This window comes from Triticum urartu, chromosome 2, assembly GCF_003073215.2.
Source record: "Triticum urartu cultivar G1812 chromosome 2, Tu2.1, whole genome shotgun sequence".
Taxonomy (NCBI): Eukaryota; Viridiplantae; Streptophyta; class Magnoliopsida; order Poales; family Poaceae; genus Triticum; species Triticum urartu.
The window spans coordinates 470,706,723-470,729,017 of NC_053023.1; positions in this window are offsets into that span (position 1 = coordinate 470,706,723).

The following is a 22,295-nucleotide window of genomic DNA, read 5'->3' on the forward strand; positions in this document are numbered from 1 at the left end:
GCTCAAATTGCAAAACCATAAATTTCCTGACGTTGTTTTTGATCTCCTCTAACCTTTTAAGGTGGAGATCACCGAATCTAGGAAGAGCCATCGCGACAAACAAGCAAACTAACACACAAGCAAACAAAAAGGCAAGCGAGCAAAAAGAGGCAAATAGAGAAAGAGAGGGAGGATAGAGAGAGAGAGGGCGAATAAAACGGCAAGGGTGAATTGGGGGGGGGAGAGGAAAACGAGAGGCAAATGACAAATAATGTAATGCGGGAGATAGGGATTGTGATGGGTACTTGGTATGTTGACTTTTGCGCAGACTCCCCGGCAACGGCGTCAGAAATGGCTCATTGTCGGGAGTCAAATCTTGACTTGCGCGAACCTCCCCTGCAACGGCGCCAAAAATTCTTCTTGCTACCTCTTGAGCACTGCGTCGGATTTCCTCGAAGAGGAGAGGATGATGCAGCAAAGTAGCATAAGTATTTACCTCAGTTTTTGAGAAACAAGGTATCAATCCAGTAGGAGGCTATGCGCGAGTCACTCGTACCTACACAAAAACAATAGCTCAATGCAACCAACGCGCTTAGGGGTAGTCAATCCCTTCACGGTCACTTACGAAAATGAGATCTGATAGAGATGATAAATATTTTTTTGGTATTTTTGGTATAGAGATGCAAAGTAAAAAGTAAAAGGCAAAGTAAAAGCAAAGCAATAATAAAGTGATGGAGATTGATATGATGAGAAAGAGACCCGAGGGCCATAGGTTTCACTAGTGTCTTCTCTCAAGAGCTTAAGTATTCTACGGTGGGTGAACAAATTACTATTGAGTAATTGACAAAATTGAGCATAGTTATGAGAATATCTAGGTATGATCATGTATATAGGAATCATGTCCGAGACAAGTAGACCGACTCCTGCCTGCATCTACTACTATTACTCCACTCATCGACCGCTATCCAGCATGCATCTAGAGTATTAAGTTAAAAACAGAGTAACGCCTTAAGCAAGATGACCTGATGTAGAGGGATAGTTTCATGCAATATGATAAAAAAACCATCTTGTTATCCTTGATGGCAACGATACAATACGTGCCTTGCTGCCCCTTCTGTCACTGGGAAAGGACACCGCAAGATCGAACCCAAAGCTAAGCACTTCTCCCATGGCAAGAACAACCAATCTAGTAGGCCAAACCAAACTGATAATTTGAAGAGACTTGCAAATATAACCAACCATACATAAAAGAATTCAGAGAAGATTCAAATATTATTCATAGATAGACTTGATCATAAACCCACAATTCATCGGTCTCAACAAACACACCGCAAAAAGAAGATTACATCGAATAGATCTCCACGAGAGAGGGGGAGAACATTGTATTGAGATCCAAAAAGAGAGAAGAAGCCATCTAGCCACTAACTATGGACCCGTAGGTCTGAAGTAAACTACTCACACTTCATCGGAGGGGCTTGGATGATGATCTAGAAGCCCTCCGTGATCGATGCCCCCTCCGGTGGAGTTCCGGAACAGGCCCCAAGATGGGATCTCGTGGATACAGAAAGTTGCGGCAGTGGAATTAGGTTTTTGGCTCCGTATCTGATTGTTTGGGGGTACGTGGATATATATAGGAGGAAGAAGTACGTCGGTGGAGCTTCGAGGGGCCCACGAGGCAGGGAGCGCGCCCTAGGGGGGGCGCCCTCCACCCTCGTGACCGCCTCGTGGCTTTCTTTACGGAGGGTCCAAGTCTCCTGAATCTTATCTGATGAGAAAATCACGTTTCCGAAGGTTTCATTCCGTTTGGACTCCGTTTGATATTACTTTTCTTCGAAACCCTAAAACAGGAAAAAATAGCAATTCTGTGCTGGGCCTCCGGTTAATAGGTTAGTCCCAAAAATAATATAAAAGTGGATAATAAAGCCCAATAATGTCCAAAACAGTAGATAATATAGCATGGAGCGATCAAAAATTATAGATACATTGGAGACGTATCAGGGATGCTGAGAAGGTGCGCTTTGCCGCACATCAACTGGATGGACCCGCAACCTCATGGTGGGAGAACTACACTACCACTTTCCCCGTGGCCAATGTGACTTGGGATCAATTTCAGCAGGCTTTCCGCACCGCACATGTCTCAGCTGGAGCTATGAGTATGAAGAAGCGTGAGTTCCACAACTTACGCCAGGGAAATCGTACTGTGGTGCAGTACGTGGAAGAATTCAGCAAGTTAGCACATTATGCCCCAGATGATGTGGCCACGGATGTCGCGAAGCAGGAGAAGTTTCTTGAGGGGCTGAATGATGAGCTGAGTATGCAGTTGATGGTGGCAACATTCACCAACTATCAGGAGCTGGTAGACAGGGCCCTCATGATTGAAGGCAAGCGGCATCAGATAGAGAGCCGCAAACAGAAGTACGGACAGGGGAAGTACAACTATGGAGCTGAACAGAAGCCACGTTTTACCCCGTACTCGGGAGGACACGCCCATCATAACCATGAAGGCCATTCTCATAATGGAGGAAGTTCACACAACCACAGTGTCCCTAAGCATGGAAATGGGAATGGAAGTAACAGCAGTCAGAGCCGTTCCCACCCCACAACACCCGCCAAGAAGGATCTGAGTCACGTTACTTGTTTCAAGTGCGGGAATATTGGACACTATGCCAATGATTGTTCTGAGGCAAAGAATGGTAATGGCAATGGAAGCTCCGGAAAGAAACCAAATCCTGTCACCAAAGGTCAGGTGAATCATGTCAACATGGAGGAAGTTGAAGAGCAGCCTGACGCAGTTATTGGCAAGTTTTTGATTAAGTCATTTACATCCCTTGTTCTTTTTGACACTGGTGCATCGCATTCATACATATCAAGGGGATTTGTAGATAAGTTTAAGTTGCCCACCGTAGCCCTTAAGACACCTATGTTGGTAAGCTCACCAGGAGCGGAGTATATGGCTAGCCGAGGATGTTTTCAGTTGCCATTAACCATAGGTAGGCATGTTTTCCCCTCCGACCTCATTATTCTAGAATCACAAGGATTGGATGTGATACTAGGCATGGATTGGCTATCGATGCATGGAGGAAATGTCAACTGTGCTAGTAAGTCAATTCTCCTCACCACCCCAGAAGGGCAAAGGATCAAGTATGTGTCTAGGCATGCGCCAAGGAGGACTCAAGTAAAGTCACTCTCGGAAGTTGTACAGGAGGAAGTGCCCGTTGTGAAGGATTATCCAGATGTATTCCCGGAGGAACTACCAGGCATGCCACCAGATCGAGACATAGAGTTTTTGATCGAGTTGTTGCCAGGCACCGAACCAATATCGAACAGACCGTATCGGATGCCAGCAAATGATCTGGAGGAAATTAAGAAGCAAATTAAGGAGTTATTCGATAAATGTTATATTCGTCCAAGTTCATCACTGTGGGGAGCCCCAGTGCTCTTAGTTGAGAAGAAGGATGGATCTTTGAGAATGGTTGTTGATTATCATGCACTGAATGAGGTGATGATCAAGAACAAATACCCACTGCCAATGATCAATGATTTGTTTGACCAGCAACAGTGAGCTAAAGTATTCACCAAGATCGATCTACGATCAGGATATCACCAGTTGAAGATCCGAGAACAAGATATACCTAAGACAGCTTTTACCACAAGGTATGGGCTATATGAGTACATGGTCATGTATTTTGGTTTGACTAACGCCCCTGCCTACTTTATGAGTATAATGAATAATGTGTTCATGGAGTTCTTGGATAAGTTTGTTGTGGTGTTCATTGATGATATATTGGTGTACTCGAAGAATGGAGAAGAACACAAGGAACATTTGCGCTTGGTTCTCGAGAAGCTGAGAGAACATCAGTTATATGCCAAGTTCAGCAAATGTGAGTTTTGGTTGAAGGAAGTTGGATTTCTCGGACATGTTATATCAGGAGAAGGTATAGCAGTAGACCCTTCCAAGGTTAAATCTGTCACCGAGTGGTTGGCACCCACCTCAGTTGGAGAGATACGCAGTTTCCTTGGACTCGCAGGATATTATCGGAGATTCATTAAGAATTTTTCCAAGATCGCGAAGCCCATGACAGAGTTGTTGAAGAAGGACATCAAGTTTAAATGTACCGAGGAATGTGAAGCCAGTTTTCAGAAGTTGAAGAAACATTTAGTTACAGCCCCAGTGCTAATTCTTCCAGATATACGCAAGGATTTCCAAGTATATTGCGACACTTCTCGCCAGGGACTTGGAGGCGTACTTATGCAAGACGGAAGAGTTGTTTCATATGCCTCACGTCAGCTTCGACCTCATGAGTTAAATTATGCCACACATGATTTCGAGTTAGCGGCCGTAGTGCATGCGCTCAATACCTGGAGACATTTTCTCATCAGAAACCGTTGTGATGTATACACGGATCATAAGAGTTTGAAGTACATCTTCACCCAGAAGGAGTTGAATCTCAGGCAGAGGAGATGCCTGGAGCTCATAAAGGATTATGACATGAAACTGCATTATCATCCAGGCAAGGCCAATGTAGTAGCAGACGCTTTGAGTCGCAAGAGTTATGTCAATACTCTCGTAACCAGAGGATTACCTCAGGAGTTAGCCGACGATCTAGGAGAACTTCGCTTGGAGATAGTTCAGTCCACGTAGTTGGGAAAGATTCAAGAAGCCCAGAAGACTGATAAGGAGATTGTGGAGGTAAAGGAGAAGATGAATAAAGGAAAGGCCAAAGGTTTTCGTGAGGATGAACACGAAACTTTATGGTTTGAGGATCGTATTTATGTGCCCAATGATCCAGAGATCAGGAAGTTAATTCTTCAGGAAGCTCATGACTCACCATACTCAATTCACCCATGCAACATCAAGATGTATTTGGATTTGAAGGAACGTTTCTGGTGGACAGGTATGAAGAAGGATATGGCTGAGTATGTAGTAGTATGCGACGTCTGTCAGAGAGTCAAGGCAGAGCACCAGAAACCAGCCAGATTACTTCAGCCTTTGCCGATACCCGAATGGAAGTGGGATAAGCTTGGCATGGATTTCATCACCAGATTACCCAGGACACGTTCAGGATATGATTCCATTTGGGTTGTAGTTGATATCTTGACCAAAGTGGCCCACTTTATCCCCGTGAAAACCACTTATACGAGCGCGAAGTTGGCCAAGATTTAGAGGACCAGGATTGTATGTCTGCATGGAGTTACGAGGACCATCGTATCAGATAGGGGAACACAATTTACCTTGAACTTTTGGAATCAGTTACACCAGACTTTGGGAACCCGGCTAGAGTTCAGTACAGCCTTTCATCCACAGATAGATGGACAGACTAAGAGAGTCAACCAGATTCTGGAGGACATGTTGAGAGCTTCTGCGCTAGACTATGGGTCTAGTTGGGATGATAATTTGCCTTACGCAGAGTTCCCATATAACAACAACTACCAGGCTAGTTTGAAGATTGCCCCTTTCGAAGCTTTGTATGGAAGAAGGTGCATGACACCATTGATGGCAGTTGGAACTACGTCGGTGTTTCCTCGGAGAGGGAGGGATGATGTAGCACAGCGACGGTAGAGTATTTCCCTCAGTTATGAAACCAAGGTACCGAACCAGTAGGAGAACCAAGCAACACAATGTAAACAACCCCTACACACAAATAACAACACCTCGCAACCCGAGATGTTAAAGGGGTTGTCAATCCCTTTCGGGTAATGGCGCCAGAAATTGGTGCGTCACAGTAAAAAGGTTATAAATATTGATAGATCGAATGCCAAATAAAATAAATTGCAGCAAGGTATTTTTGTATTTTTGGTTTAATAGATGTGAAAATAAAAGCAAGGAAAAAGTAGATCGCAAAAGAAAATATATGAGAAATAAGACCCGGGGGCCGTAGGTTTCACTAGTGGCTTCTCTCGAGAAAAATGGCGAACGGTGGGTAAACAAATTACTGTTAGGCAATTGATAGAACTTCAAATAATTATGACGATATCCAGGCAATGATCATTACATAGGATCACGTCCAAGATTAGTAGATCGACTCCTGCCTGCATCTACTACTATTACTCCACACATCGCCCGCTATCCAACATGCATCTAGTGTATTAAGTTCATGGAAAAATGGAGTAATGCAATAAGAACGATGACATGATGTAGACAAGATCCGTTTATCTATATGGCGGTAGATATAGATCTCATCTTTTTATCCTTAGTAGCAACGATATATACGTGTCGGTTCCCTTTCTGTCACTGGGATCAAGCACCATAAGATCGAACCCACTACCGGGCACCTCTTCCCATTGCAAGATAAATAGATCGAGTTGGCCAGACAAAACCCAAATATCGGAGAAGAAATATGAGGCTATAAGAGATCATGCATAAAAGAGACCAAAGAAACTCAAATACTTTCATGGATATAAAAACATAGATCTGATCATAAACTCGAAGTTCATCGATCCCAAAAAACACACCACAAAAGAGTTACATCATATGGATCTCCAAGAGACCATTGTATTGAGGATCAAGAGAGAGAGATGAAGCCATCTATCTACTAACTACGGACTCGAAGGTCTACGAAGAACTACTCACGCATCATCGGAGAGGCACCAATGGAAGTGGTGAACCCCTCCATGATGGTGTTTAGATTGGATCTGGTGTTTCTGGACTCTGCGACGATTGGATGAATATTTCGTTGACTCCCTAGGGTTTTGGGAATATTTGGGTATTTACAGAGCAAAGAGGCGGTCCGAGGGGCACCCCCTGGCGTGCCCTGGTGGGTTGTGCCCCCCTTGGGGCACCCCCAGGTGCAACCAGGGCCCATCTGCTTCCATTTGACAGATAAAAAATCATCGTAAAGTTTCGTGCCATTTGGACTCCGTTTGATATTGATTTCCTGTGATGTAAAAAACATGGAAAAACAGGACTGGCACTGGGCACTATGTCAATATGTTAGTACCAAAAAATGATATGAAATGACTATAAAATGATTGTAAAACATCCAAGATTGATAATAAAACAGCATGGAACAATCAAAAATTATAGATACGTTGGAGACGTATCAACATCCCCAAGCTTAACTCCTACTCGTCCTCGAGTAGGTAAGTGATAAAAAACAGAATTTTCGATGTGGAGTGCAGTTCATCAAGTCATATAATATTCTTTTCTTTATAGCATGGACATTTGGACTTTTATGTGATTCAAAGTAATAGTCTAGTTTTGACATAATAATTTAGGTACTCAAGCATATCAACAAGCAATCATGTCTTTCAAAATATCAATGCTAAAATAAGTTATCCGTACCCCATCATGCTCAAACGTTGATCCATTCATGAAACACACTCGAATATTAACTACACCCAAAACTTGAGCACGATCATATTGCCTCCTAGTTGGTGCTTTTTATGAGAGAAGATGGAGACTCAAATTTCAAAATAGAAATTGCATAAAGTAAAAGAAAGACCCTTCGCAGAGGGAAGCATGGATTTGTAGAGGTGCCAGAGCTCAAAACGAAAAATTTGAGATAAAAACATTTTGGGAGGTGTATCCATCCCACCAACGAAAACGACTTAGAGTTCTGAACACTTTCCATGCTAGATATGCCATAGGTGGTTCCCAAACAGAAAATAAAGTTTATTCCTTTTTCCACCATAACTTTCACTTTCCATGGCTAACCGTATCCACGGGTGCCCTCCATACCAACACTTTCCAAGGAATTTATTATTTGACAACATAAAGTAAATTTATTTCTTTTTTGCATTTCGGGACTGGGCATCCCTAATACCTTTGCCTTACTCTCATACAATGACAAGTGAATAAACACTCATCTTGAGAATAACACATCTAGCATGGAAAATATTGGCCACCCCTCACCGCTCCGCGAGCGAAACAAACACACAAAAGAGAATTTTATTTTCAAAATTAGAGATGGCACATGCAAATTTGCTTAGAACGGCAAAAGAATACCGCATATAGGTAGATATAGTGGACTCATGTGGCATAACTGGTTTAAAGGATTTTGGATGCACAAGTAGAGGTCATAATTAATGCAAAATGAAGGCTAGCAAAAGATTGGGAAGCGACCAACCAAGAAACGAATAATCTCATAAGCAAGCATTAAGCATAATTAACACCGAATAATGCACCATAAGTAGGATATAATTTTCATTGCATGACTATTGACTTTCGTACTTGCATAGGGAATCACAAACCTTAACACCCATATTCTTACTAGAACACAATTACTCATCAACATAACTCACATATCACATCATCATATCTCAAAACTAATACTAAGAATCAAGTTTATTTTGTCCGATGATCTTCATGACATTTTCTTTTACTTTATCCTTCTTGGATATCTATCACTTTGGCGCTAATTTTCATGTGTTGCTTTTCATAAGCTCAAACAAATATAAGTGAAGATCATGAGCATCACAAATTGTCTTTCTCTCAAAATAATTTAAGTGAAGCAAGAGAGAATTCATTCAAATTTTTACTAACTCTCAAACAAATGTAAGTGAAGAAAGAGAGCATTTCTTCAAAATAGTAAGCACACCGTGCTCAAAAAGATATAAGTGAAGCACTAGAGCAAGTCCTAGCTCATAAAAAATTTAAGTGAAGCATAGAGAGCAATTCTAACAAGTCATGACATAATTTTGGCTCTCTCAAATAGGTGTGTCCAGCAAGGATTGATAACTTAAAACACAAAATAGAACAAGCAAAGACAGATATCATACAAGACGCTCCAAGCAAAACACATATCATGTGATGAATAAAAATATAGACTCGAGTAAAATACCGATAGTTGTTGGAAGAAAGCGAGGATGCCACTCGGGGGCATCCCCAAGCTTAGTTGGTTGCTAATTCTTGGATAATAGCTTGGGATGCCTGGGCATCCCCAAGCTTAGGTTCTTACATCCTTCCTTCATCCATCGTAAGATAACCCAAAACTTGAAAACTTCAATCACACAAAACTCAACAAAGCCTTCATGAGATCCGTTAGTATAAGAATAACAAACCACTACTGTAAGTGCTGAATCAAACCAATTTATATATTTTTTGTATTATATCTATTGTACTCCAACTTTTCTATGGCAAAAACTCATCAAAGAAAACCATAGAGCCATCAAAATAAGCACACAACACAAAGAAAACAGAATCTGTCAAAACAAAACAGTCTGTATCAATTTGACTATTTTGAATACTTCTGTAACTCCAAAAACTCTGAAAAAATAGGAAGATCTGGGAAATTTGTATATTGGTCTATAGCAAGTGGAATGGGTATTTTATCGCTCTCTGGTAAAAACTGAAAATTAATTTCGTGAGCGCAAACTGTCTATTTTTTTCAGCAAGATCAAACAACTATTGCCCAAGAAAATCCTAAAGGTTTTACTTGGCACAAACACTAATTAAAACATAAAAAACACAATCATAATAATATCATGATTGTGCTAACACTCAAGAACAGAAAGCAAAAAGCAAAAATAAATTTATTCATTGGGTTGCCTCCCAACAAGCGTTATAGTTTTACGCCCTTAGCTAGGCATATAGCAAGGATCTAAATTTTGTCATCCTTCTTCTTCTTCTTAATTTTCTTGGGGGTATTTTCATCAGGAGGTTTTGTAAACACAACATAAAACATATTATCCATAGAAACTTTAGCATTCCTCATTTGATTTTCATCATAACCCCTTTGATTTCCCGCTACAATCCAAGAATAGTTGGATTATATCTAGAACGGGGACCTCCTTTTTAAGATTCTCATCAAAGATCTTATTATCCCCGAGCAAATGCCTTAGTGCATAGTCACTATTGTAAAGAATTTCTTCTATCACGGGTTTTTCACGATTCATACCATAAAAATCAAAGATTTCCCAAGCTTCCCGAATTATGTAGTCAAACTCGTTCATAAGAACGAGAGTGGCCAACCTTTTGGTCCTAGGATTCTTTATTTTGGGAAGCTCAAAAAACAATCTTTGCAAATTAGGATGAGTGCAGATAAATTTGCTTTCAAGTTTCAGAACTACTGCTGAAATAGCATCCAAATAAGATCTAGTAGTTTTAAGTATAGGAGCATCATCAAGACTCAAATTTCCAACACAATTGAAGAATTCATGGATACGTTCTTTTCCCATAACGTTCCCTTGCCCCAAGATAAAAGTTTTAGCATCCAGATTGCCTGTACGTCCCATCTTAGGAGTCAGGCCATCATCTGTTGGTGCCATACCGAAATCACTCATGATTGCAAGCAGAGAATAGATCTGACAAGAAAATGGCGAATGGAACAAGAGAGGCGAATAAAAATGGCAAATTTTTGTGAAGTGGGGGAGAGGAAAACGAGAGGCAAACGACAAATAATGTAAATTGCAAGGAGATGAGATTTGTGATTAGGAACCTGGTTATATTGAAGATCCTCCCCAGCAACGGCGCCAGAAATTCTCCTTGATGGCAGCTGGAACTACGTCGGTGTTTCCCGGGAGAGGGAGGGATGATGTAGCACAACGACGGTAGAGTATTTCGCTTAGTTATCAAACCAAGGTATCGAACCAGTAGGAGAACCAAGCAACACAACATAAACAACCCTTGCACACAAATAACAACACCTCGCAACCCGACGTGTTAAAGGGGTTGTCAATCCCTTTCGGGTAATGGTGCCAAAAATTGGTGCGTGATGGTAAAAAGGTTGTAAATATTGATAGATCGAATGCCAAATAAAATAAATTGCAACAAGGTATTTTTTGGTTTAATAGATCTGAAAATAAAAGCAAGGAAAAATTAGATCGCAAAAGCAAATAGATGAGAAATAAGACCCAGGGCCGTAGGTTTCACTAGTGGCTCCTCTCGAGAAAAATAGCAAACGGTGGGTAAATTTTTTACTGTTGGGCAATTGATAGAACTTCAAATAGTTATGATGATATCCAGGCAATGATCATTACATAGGCATCATGTACAAGATTAGTAGACTGACTCCTGCCTGCATCTACTACTATTACTCCACACATCGACCGCTATCAAGCATGCATCTAGTGTATTAAGTTCATGGAAAAATGGAGTAATGCAATAAGAACGATGACATGATGTAGATAAGATCCATTTATCTATATGGCGGTAGATATAGATCTTGTCTTTTTATCCTTAGCAGCAATGATACATACGTGTTGGTTCCCTTTCTGTCACTGGGATCAAGCACCGTAAGATCGAACCCACTACCGGGCACCTCTTTCCATTGCAAGATAAATAGATCGAGTTGGCCAGACAAAACCCAAATATCGAAGAAGGAATACGAGGCTAAAAGAGATCATGCATAAAAGAGATCAAAGAAACTCAAATACTTTCATGGATATAAAAACATAGATCTGATCATAAACTCGAAGTTCATCGATCCCAACAAACACACCGCAAAAGAGTTACATCATATGGATCTCCAAGAGACCATTGTATTGAGGATCAAGAGAGAGAGAGAGATGAAGCTATCTAGCTACTAACTATGGACCCGAAGGTTTACAAAGAACTACTCACGCATTATCGAAGATGCACCAATGGAAGTGGTGAACCCCTCCGTGATGGTGTTTAGATTGGACCTGTAGTTTCTAGACTCTGTGACGACTGGATGAATATTTTGTCGACTCCCCTAGGGTTTTGGGAATATTTGAGTATTTATAGAGCAAAGAAGCGGTCCGGGGGGCACTCGAGGTGGGCACGACCCACCAGGGCACGCCAGGGCCTCCTGGCGCGCCCTGGTGGGTTGTGCCCCCTCGGGGCACCCCGTAGGTGCAAGCAGGGCTGATCTGTTTCCTTTTGGCCCATAAAAAGTCATCGTAAAGTTTCATGCCATTTGGACTCCGTTTGATATTGATTTCCTGTGATGTAAAAAACATGGAAAAACAGGAACGGGCACTGGCACTATGTCAATAGGTTAGTACCAAAAAATGATATAAAGTGACTATAAAATGATTATAAAACATCCAAGATTGATAATAAAACAACACGGAACAGTCAAAAATTATAGATACGTTGGAGACGTATCAACCATTGATGTGGGATGAAGTTGGAGATCGGAAATTGTTCGGACCAGATTTATTCAAAGAGTCTGAAGAGAAGGTCAAGTTGATTCCTAATAGACTCAAGGTAGCTCAGTCCAGGCAAAAGAGTTATGCCGATAGTAAACACAAGGAGGTAGCATATGAAGTCAGGGACAATGCATATCTTCGTGTGTCACCACTTAGAGGAGTTAAAAGCTTTTGAGTCAAAGGAAAGTTAGCACCACGATTTGTAGGACCATACCGAGTTTTGGAGCGTATGGGTGAAGTAGCCTACAAGTTGGAATTACCCGAAGGATTGTTAGGAGTTCATGATGTGTTTCATGTTTCCCAGTTGAAGAAGTGCCATGCCGAGATGGCCGATATTCCTCTGAGAGATATAGTACCCCTGGAAGCAATTTAGTTGGAGAGTGACCTGACATAGGAGGAGAAACCCATCAAGATTTTTGAGTTCGCCAACCGAGTCACACGCAACAAGGTCATCAAGTTTTGAAAAGTTCAGTGGAGCCACCATACCAAGGAGGAAGCCACCTGGGAGCGAGAAGAAGACCTCCGAAAAGGCCACCCACACCTTTTTGCTAGCCAACCGTAATCTCGATGGCGAGATTCATCATAAGGGGGTAGGTTTGTAACATCCCAATTTTCAATTTGGATGTTAATCATTAGGTCATCCTATGCATCCATGGTTTGTGCATTTTGAATTTGTTTTATTTGGAATTTTGATCCTAGAAACCTTAAGCAACTCAAGGACCAATCGAGAGAGTTGGAGGTTTTTATTCAAAATTGGTAACTGGATCAAGGTGATTTTTATTTGAAATTATTTTTCTGATTATTTCAAAATAAATAAAATAATGAGAGAAGATAATACGACTTCTTCAAAAACAACTGAGAAATAATGGAAATTTAATTTTGAATAAAATATATTTTATTTCGAATTTTATTTGGTTAAATTAGGGAAAATGTGCATTTTCTAAAAAATTGCATTTAGCCCAGAAAAACGGTCACTTTGTCCTAAATTTTAGGAGAGGACGGTGAAATTATTTTTGGAATTTTTAGGATTTTATTTTATTTTTATTTGCATTATTCTTCGCGGCAAATTTCTTTTTGTTAAGTTTTCGGATCAAACTGGGCCGAAGGCCCAGCCGACCCGAGCCGCCGCCGCATTCCCCGACCGTGAGGGAGCCGGACTCGCCGGTAGTCCTGGATTGAGCTGCCGCCGACTTTGCTCCTCGGCCAAGCCGCCGCACCCCCCGACACGCCTTTATAAGGCCGAGGGCCGGCCCCTCTCCTCCCATCGAGCCGCGCCGCCGCCGCTGCAGCCGCCTGATCCGCCGGAGCCGCCGCCGATCTGATTCGAGCCGTCGTCGGTTTTGTCGCGAAGCGGTATAACCGCCGACAAAACCCGCCCCAGTTTTTTTAGTTTCTGTTTTTCTTTTAGATCGATTTATTTTATTAGGTTAGTTTAATTAGCGAACGTTCGTTCGTTTAGATCTGTTAGTGTACGCTTTCTTTCGTTAGTTTCTGCTAGTGAACATTCGTTCGTTAGATTTTTCTTTTTAGTTTTATTTCGGCCAGGGACCTATCCATGATTAGTTTTCTTATAGAGTAGTCCCTGATCTTTAAACCCTCACTACTTTTTGCTCGCTTATCCAAATCCAACGAAACCAACGCTAAATTCTTCGTTACGATCCCCTCTATTCAGAAACCAACTTAAACATGTTTTTTGAAATTTAAAATTTGGTTTCAAGCAGATTTGAATTTGAACTTTTTTGACCGTAGTTTGAGTTTCGTATCTCCGATTCGATCGATTCTTTTTGCAAATCGAAGCTCTTCACTTGATCTTTCTGTTTAGATATTTTACTTGGGTTTTACCCTTGCATATTATGCTTGAGTGCTTATGTATGCTATTGTTTGTTTATGATAGAGTACCCGGAGTGCGAAGCTTGCTACTACGAATCTCTAGGGTTTTCCAATCGTCCGCAAGGGAAGTAACACTTTGATCATATCCCTTTATTACCTAGTTTTTATGCATTAGTCTCAACCCTCAAATATTGCATGATTAGGATTGCTAACATGTGGGTGTGGTTAAGTAGTTGATGAGGTAGGAACTTATTGTCTTTTATCAACCCTAGGAATATACATTATGCTCATACTATTTTGCTATGCTCATAGACGGGGATTGGTATGTGAGATTCTTGCAAGTTGTGAGAGATAATAACTAAGGAAACTTAAGGTGGCTACTTTAATACACATCTGGGTGGATTGGTTGGGGGCACCTGGGGAATGCAGTGTTGTCCTAGGAGATCCTGGGGTACCCGTGTGATTATCCTATGGAATGCCACCCAGGCTCAAATGGATCGTAAGACTATTCAGGCTAGAAACTTCCGTGTGTAGCCACATGCCATTATGGGCTTTGGCAGAATTGAGTAAGTTGTGGGAAACCTTTCCATGATGGGCTAGCAGATGTAGGGGAATTGTAGGTGTACCGGCCTATCTATCGGTTAAGGGGACCTCCTCGGAAAGACCGTGGCTCGATCATCCGTTTCTCAAACATCATTGTTGACACCAGATTTTGGCACGGTCAAGAACTTATTTAAGATGGCCTCAAATGGAGAAGTGATCTACATGAAAGAGTTCTGTATTATTGATATGAACATCTTTGAAGTTTGGGTCATCGCCATCCAATTTTATCTCGAAGGCCGAAACTATGCTCAAACTACTAAGATCTTATATTCAGAGTATAGTTTGGCCAATTAAGCCCCCTAGATGACCTCAAATGGAAAATTGATCTACACGGGTTGTCTTCGTCTCGTCGAAACGTTCGATTTTGATATAAAAACCGTCCAAATCCGAGTTTGTATGAAAATATTAGAGCAATCGGAGTGCACCCCTGTCACGAGGCGAGATGTGGCGCGCCCCACCAGACACATGTATGATGGGTAGCGCGAGGGAATAACCTGTTTTGGGCGACCGATTTGACCCTCAAGATGACCTCTGATAAAAAAAACCTTCAACATGAAAGTTGTTCGTCTCGTCGAAACGGTCAAGATTTCTTTTGGGCTCGTTTTCATCCGAGATCGTTTACTAGTTTAAACTGGACAGTTTTGGAAAGTTCAGATAAAACCAATCCGAATTTGATTAGGGTTTTGGACGTGAATCCAAGCCTTTTCCTTGCACGGGAAGTCCAGCCGCCTCTTATATATCTAAGGCGTGACGGCCGATTGAACAACACACAATCGATCAATTCATCTACCACTTTTTATCTTTTATCTTTTCTCCTTAACCCTACTTCTTCTTCTTCCTCGTTCTTCATTTGTTCTTCTTCTTTGCAGGGCGGCGAACTTCGAGGCCCTAGGGGCGATTAGGTCGACCTAGGGCAGCCCATAGCCGCCGCGCGTCCAGACGGGGTCCCTCCCGGGCGTGCAGGGTTTCGGGTCCTCAAAAGTGCCCACCGGATTGCCTGCGTACCGCGCTTCCGGCAAGGTCTCCTTCGATGTGAGCTGCGGTGCATCACCCTCGGCGTAGGAGGTACACGGTGACGTGTTCGTGTGTGAACACACTTTTTGGTGACTCCGCTGGGGAAGAAGCTTTGAACGGTCTCCAACCCGTTCTTGCTACGAAGAGAGCGTCATCTAGGGTTTGCATCTACAAAGGTAATATGAATACCGAATTCACTTATGTAGATGCAAATAATGCATATGGTGTTGCTAGATCGTTTAATCAGCATAATGTGTCGAATAGCCCTAATTTTATGAATCAAGCATCTAGTTATGCGCAACAGCCGATTCAGAATAATCTTCATGCTTTAACTTCATATAATTTTAGCAACATGCAACATATGTATCCCAACTCCCATGCATCGACAACCCCACAAATTTATATGCCAATGAATAACATGATGAGTTCGGTTAATAAAGTTGAGACACCCTATGTAGGAACTTCCAATGGTATGCAAAAAAGTGTGTTACTACTAGTTATTTGCCCAGTTAACCGTTTTTATTCATCGGCAAATAACTTCCAGTATGTTAATCCAAACGTGCCGGTGGATAGGGGAATTGGCCATGTTACTACTAGTTATTTGGCCAATTACCCTCAACCATCATATGCTACACCTCATGTTAGTAATTTCTCAGCACCGTATGCAACTGTAGATGTTCATAATTCGGCCCTGCATCTTCATGGTCATAGCCGAATAAGTGAAAATTCTACAGGAACACATGTGTCGTCATCAAATACTGTAGCATATAATGCATACTCTATGCAATTTGAGAATTTCGGCAACACTCGTGAATCATTGCTGAAAGAATCTGAAAGTATTGCGGAGCAATCTCTTCCAGAAGCGGTTGTGGCTGCATTAAAAAAGAGCTTGGCACAAAACAAGAGGATTAGTGCTCTTTGCCTTGAACAATATGAAAAGGGGTTGTTTCCTGATTATGCTGCAATAAAGGCTAGAGTTTTGCAAGAAGATGAAACTTCATCAATCAATAGAATTGGAGAGAGAGCATATTGTTATACAGAAGTGCATACACCTCCACCTAGTACCACAACATATTATACACCCCCTACACAGATGCAAAATTTCGGCAACACTAACAGTTCATTGCCGAAAGATCCTAAAAGCATTGGGGGGCAAACTACACTAGAGCGGGCTGAAATTGAGAGGGGAGTTAAAGCTTTGCGTGATAGGATGCAAGTACTTCGCCAAGAGAGAATTGATAGGGAATTAGCTCAAAGAAAAGAAGCCTTGCCAATTGATATATCCGGTCAAAAGAATGATGATTCGGAAACTAAAAGTGCTTCGATTGAAAAAGCCAAATCAAGTTATATATTCTGAATCCATCAATTCCAAAGAGGCAAACATTATTGAGAAATGGCATGGAAAGTATAGCAAGACAGCCATACTTGATTTTTCTGAAGTTAATGGAACCTACTTCCTGCCCTATGAGTTTCGCGCCATAGAAATTGATGAGCTTCAAGAATAAGAACAAGTAGCCGAAGAAAGTTTGGTGGACGAAGATCTTGAAACTAATGATGCACCAAATCACGAAAAGATGATGACAAGGCGTTGGGGAGCTATCCGAAGGTGGAGCAAGATATTCTTCAAGTCACACCACCATCATGCTCTCCCAACATATTTGAAGAGGTATGTCTAGCAATTAATTTACCTGTTTTCAGATTTGGTCATGACTTAGTTGTTGATGCATATATTATAAAAATCTTCATAAGAAATATTGAGAGACCATTGAAGAAGGGTAATTTATTTGTTAGCAATCAGATTGTCATAAAGCATATTGGTCAACGTATTGTACCATTCAGAAAGACCGATAGTGAAAAATAATTGCAGCCAAGGCTTTCCCGTTGCTTTATCTAAAGCTCATATCTAATTGGGTAGCTTTGCTTATTTCTTACTTGGCTTACACTTTGTCTCAACTGAGACATCTATGTTCTAAATATCTTTATTTCAGAAATTTAAAGCCAAAGTTAAATTCTATTGAGAAAACCGATGCTAATATAATATCTTATCCAAAGACATCGGAGATAGAGTGTAAAACACAATGCATAGCAGAATGGGGAGATTCTAAATCTGAACCATTCGTTTGCTTATCTCCAAAGCCGTTCACATAGCAAGATCGGCTAAAAAACAAGAAGTATACCTTCAATTCCAGCATGTGTGATCAAATATTTGATTTGTTGTTGAGAAATAATTATATTAGAATTCAATCAATCCCGTGTACAATTCCCTTTGTCTATCGGTATGTTACTTGCCCGAGATTCGATCGTCGGTATCCCCATACCTTGTTCAAACTCGTTACCGACAAGTCTCTTTACTCGTTCCGTAAGGCACGATCCTGTGGCTAACTCCTTATTGACGTTGGGCTCATTATGATGATGCATTACCAAGTGGGCCCATAGATACCTCTCTGTCACACAGAGTGACAAATACCAGTCTCGATTCATGCCAACCCAACAAACACTTTTGGAGATACCTGTAGTGCACCTTTATAGCCACCCAGTTATGTTGTGACGTTTGATACACCAAAAGCACTCCTACAGTATCCGGGAGTTGCACAAATCATGGTCTATGGAAATGATACTTGACATTAGAAAAGCTCTAGCAAACGAACTACACGATCTTGTGCTATGCTTAGGATTAGGTCTTGTCCATCACATCATTCTCCCAATGTTGTGATCCCGTTATCAACGACATCCAATGTCCATGGTCAAGAAACCGTGACCATCCATTAATCAACGAGCTAGTCAACTAGAGGCTTACTAGGGACATGTTGTGGTCTATGTATTCACACATGTATTACGGTTTCCAGTTAATACAATTATAGCATGAACAATAGACAATTATCATGAACAAGGAAATATAATAATAACCATTTTATTATTGCCTCTAGGGCATATTTCTAACATGACTATCTCTCACTAGCCATTAGGAACACACATATTGTCTCCTTCCATCCATACGTCTACCTCGATATCAGTTGCGGTATCTTCTATTGCGCACACACCATTTCACTTGATCTCCCACCCATGTAGTCCCATCATGATCTCTAGGGGATCTCTCTATCGCAAACATACACTCTCTCCGCCCCATGTCTGTAGTTCTCCATACATCTCTCCCGACCTCTCCCCCTTGTTTGTCAAACCTCACTTGGCCACGTGCTAGGGGTCTTTCTCTCTCAGTTGCAAATAACCACACACTATCTCCTCACCTCGCTTCCGTTGTCAAAGCTGCATGTGTGATATGTTTGCATAAGATACATATGCTTTTTCTCTACCTTATCATGTGTTGTCCATGTTTCTTTCACACACGCACACACACTTTTTAGTCACTCTTTCTACTTCACACACACACACTCTCTCCCTAGTTAGGTACTTGAAACATCTCCATCGTATCTACTTTTCCAAACACTTTTGACCTTGTTTTGGACTCTAACTTGCATGATTTGAATGGAACTAACCCGGACTGATGTTGTTTTCAGCATAATTGCTATGGTGTTATTTTTGTGCAGAAATAAAAGTTCTCGGAATGACCTGAAACTTCACGGACAATATTTTTGGAATTTATAAAAAACACTGGCGAAAGAATCAACACCAGGGGGCCCACACCCCGTCCACGAGGTTGGGGGCACGCCCACCCCAATGGGGCACGCCCCCTGTCTCATGGGCCCCCTGAGGCTCCACTGATCTCAACTCCAACTCTATATATTCACGTTCGAGGAGAAAAGTCAGGGAGAAGGATTCATCGCATTTTAGGATACGGAGCCGCCGCCAAGCCCTAATCTCTCTCGAGAGGGCTGATCTGGAGTCCGTTCGGGGCTCCAAAGAGGGGAATCTGTTGCCATCGTCATCATCAACCTTCCTCCATCACCAATTTCATGATGCTCACCGCCATGCGTGAGTAGGCTCGCTGGACAGTGATGAGTTGGATGTATCATGTAATCGAGTTAGTTTTGTTAGGGTTTGATCCCTAGTATCCATTATGTTCTGAGATTGATGTTGCTATGACTTTGCTATGCTTAATGCTTGTCACTAGGGCCCTTGTGCCATGATTTCAGATCTGAACCTATTATGTTTTCATGAATATATGTGAGTTCTTGATCCTATTTTGCAAGTCGCTAGTCATCTACTATGTGTTATGATCCAGTAACCCCGAAGTGACAATAATCGGGACCACTCCCGGTGATGACTATAGTTTGAGGAGTTCATGTATTCAATAAGTGTTATTGGTTTGTTCCGGTAATCTATTAAAAGGAGGCCTTAATATACCTTAGTTTCCAATAGGACCCCGCTGCCACGAGAGAGTAGGACAAAAGATGTCATGCAAGTTCTTGTCCATCAGCATGTATGACTATATTCGGAATACATGCCTACATTACATTGATGAACTGGAGCTAGTTCTGTGTCACCCTATGTTATAACTGTTGCATGAGGAATCACATCCGACATAATTATCTATCAATAATCCATTGCCTATGAGCTTTTCACATATTGATCTTTGCTTAGTTACTTTTCCGTTGCCACTGTTACAATCACTACAAAACCAATAGTATTACTTTTGCCACCATTACCGTTACTTCCATATTACTTTGCCACTAAATACTTTGTTGCAGATATTAAGTCTTTTAGGTGCGGTTGATTTGACAACTCAACTGTTAATACTTGAGAATATTCTTTGGCTCCCCTTGTGTCGAATCAATAAATTTGGGTTGAATACTCTACCCTCGAAAACTGTTGCGGTCCCCTATACTTGTGGGTTACCAGTACTCTCTCACGTCCATAAGCATATGGATATTTTGAAAAGTCAAACCTCAGAAAAGTTTGACCAGGTATATGTGGAGAAAAACATTTACATCTGGAACGATCATTAGATTCATCTCAACATGTACTTACTTCATACTATCATTTATCTTTGGTATTGTAGATATAAGTAATTTCTTTATGAACTTGGTCTAAGTTTCAAAAGTGTGACTTTAAAAAAAATATTGGCACTACATTATCAAACGAAGGGAGTAGCTCTTTCTCTCTCTCTACTATCTCTCACGGGCCTCCCCTCTCATTCGAACTCGCTATACTGAGGGATTATACGGTCACCGTGTCAGCATATAGCTTAGTATATTGTTTAGTTAACCAGTCAACCAGTCCACATGCTACCTTGTCAGCTCGTGTTCTTTATATTCGTGTGGTGGCCCATGTGGTAGTGGGTGAAAATAAGTAAACTAGAGGCCCATATGTCACGCGGTGAAGTGAACAAAGGTGAAACCACTCGGGGTAGCGCCCCACATGCTAGTAAATTGAGGGCACACTTCTTCCGCGTGAAGGACACACTCGAGCACACTTCACCACTATGCGGCGGCATGCATAGAAGGGCGCACTCGCGCACACCCAGCACACAATACACACCAACACACGTGTACACCGGTGTCGCCGCCGGCTGAGATGGATGGTGAGCTAGCCAACAAGTGGAGGCAGCTTGAGCCGAAACCACATTTGGTGAGCCTGGACTTCATCAAACACCCCGATGACATGCTACTCGTCATCATCAGCCTCCTCCCCACCAAATCTGCCATGTGGACCACCCTGCTCTCCCGGTGGCGGAGCCCCTTCAGGTGCCGCATCCCCCTCAACCTCACCGTCGACAACTGCCTCTGCGACAAGTATTGCAAAAGCATGGCCACAATCTAAAAGACCATTTCATCGCACCCTAGGCCAGCCAAACGCCTTGACATCCACATGTTCAGTACCAACTACAAGGTCCAAGACAAGTTCGACAAGTGGTTCTTATCCCCCGCCCTAGATCAGCTCGGGAGCTCAGGTTAGAAGCTGGATGATGTCGCTCTCTACCGCTGTCCGCGCTCCGCCTCACGCAAAGCTGTGCCGCGCCAGCTTTAGCTCCTGCTATTTTCCCCAGATTAATGCCGCGCCCGCCCTTCTTCTCCCTCAACTCAAGCAGCTCGACCTCTTCAACGTTGGCATCTCGAAGAAGGCTATGGAGCACCTGCTCCACAGCTGTACTGTGCTCGAGTACCTTCAACTTCGACAGATCCACGGGCTCATTAGCCTCCACATCACCTCGACAAATCTTCGATGGATTTATTTGTCTTGTAGGCCCCTCAACAAGACATCAATTGGGAAGATATCACTCTAGCTGTTCCACATTATGGTAATTAAGAATGCGCCTTTCCTTGAGAGAATGCTTGTATCTGATCTCGAACGTCCAAAAAAATCAGGGTCATTGACGCGCCAAAATTGTCAGCGTTGGTGTACTCGTGTGCCAAATTCTCCGAACTCTTTATTGGATCCATAATCGTTCATGTAAAACACTCATCTTCTTCTCCGTCTTATTGAAATTCACATTTTTAAATTTCTTCTTGATGTATTTACAACTCTCATCTAGAAAATGATTCCCACAAGCTTGACCCAGTCTGTGCGCATAGTGAAGATCTTGGCAATGAAATCTATTGGCCCCAATCTGGATCAAGTTGTTGGATTCCTTACATGATTTCCGTGCATGGAGAAGCTACTCATCGAGGTGAAACTTCTTCCTATTAGTAATCGGTAATCACAAGGTAGCTCAATTTTTTCATCATTTTCCCAAATTACGATGACAAGTGTAGTGTTCAAAATTGCATCTACGCACTGCACCGAAAGAAATATTTTAGTATTTTTTTCTCACGGGATCACCTGCATCATTTTTTGTTGAACTACTAGTAGCCTTGGCTAGTCATAATGGCAAGGAACTTAGACTAGTAACTCTATGGTTACTCTAAGAGCAAGTACTACCT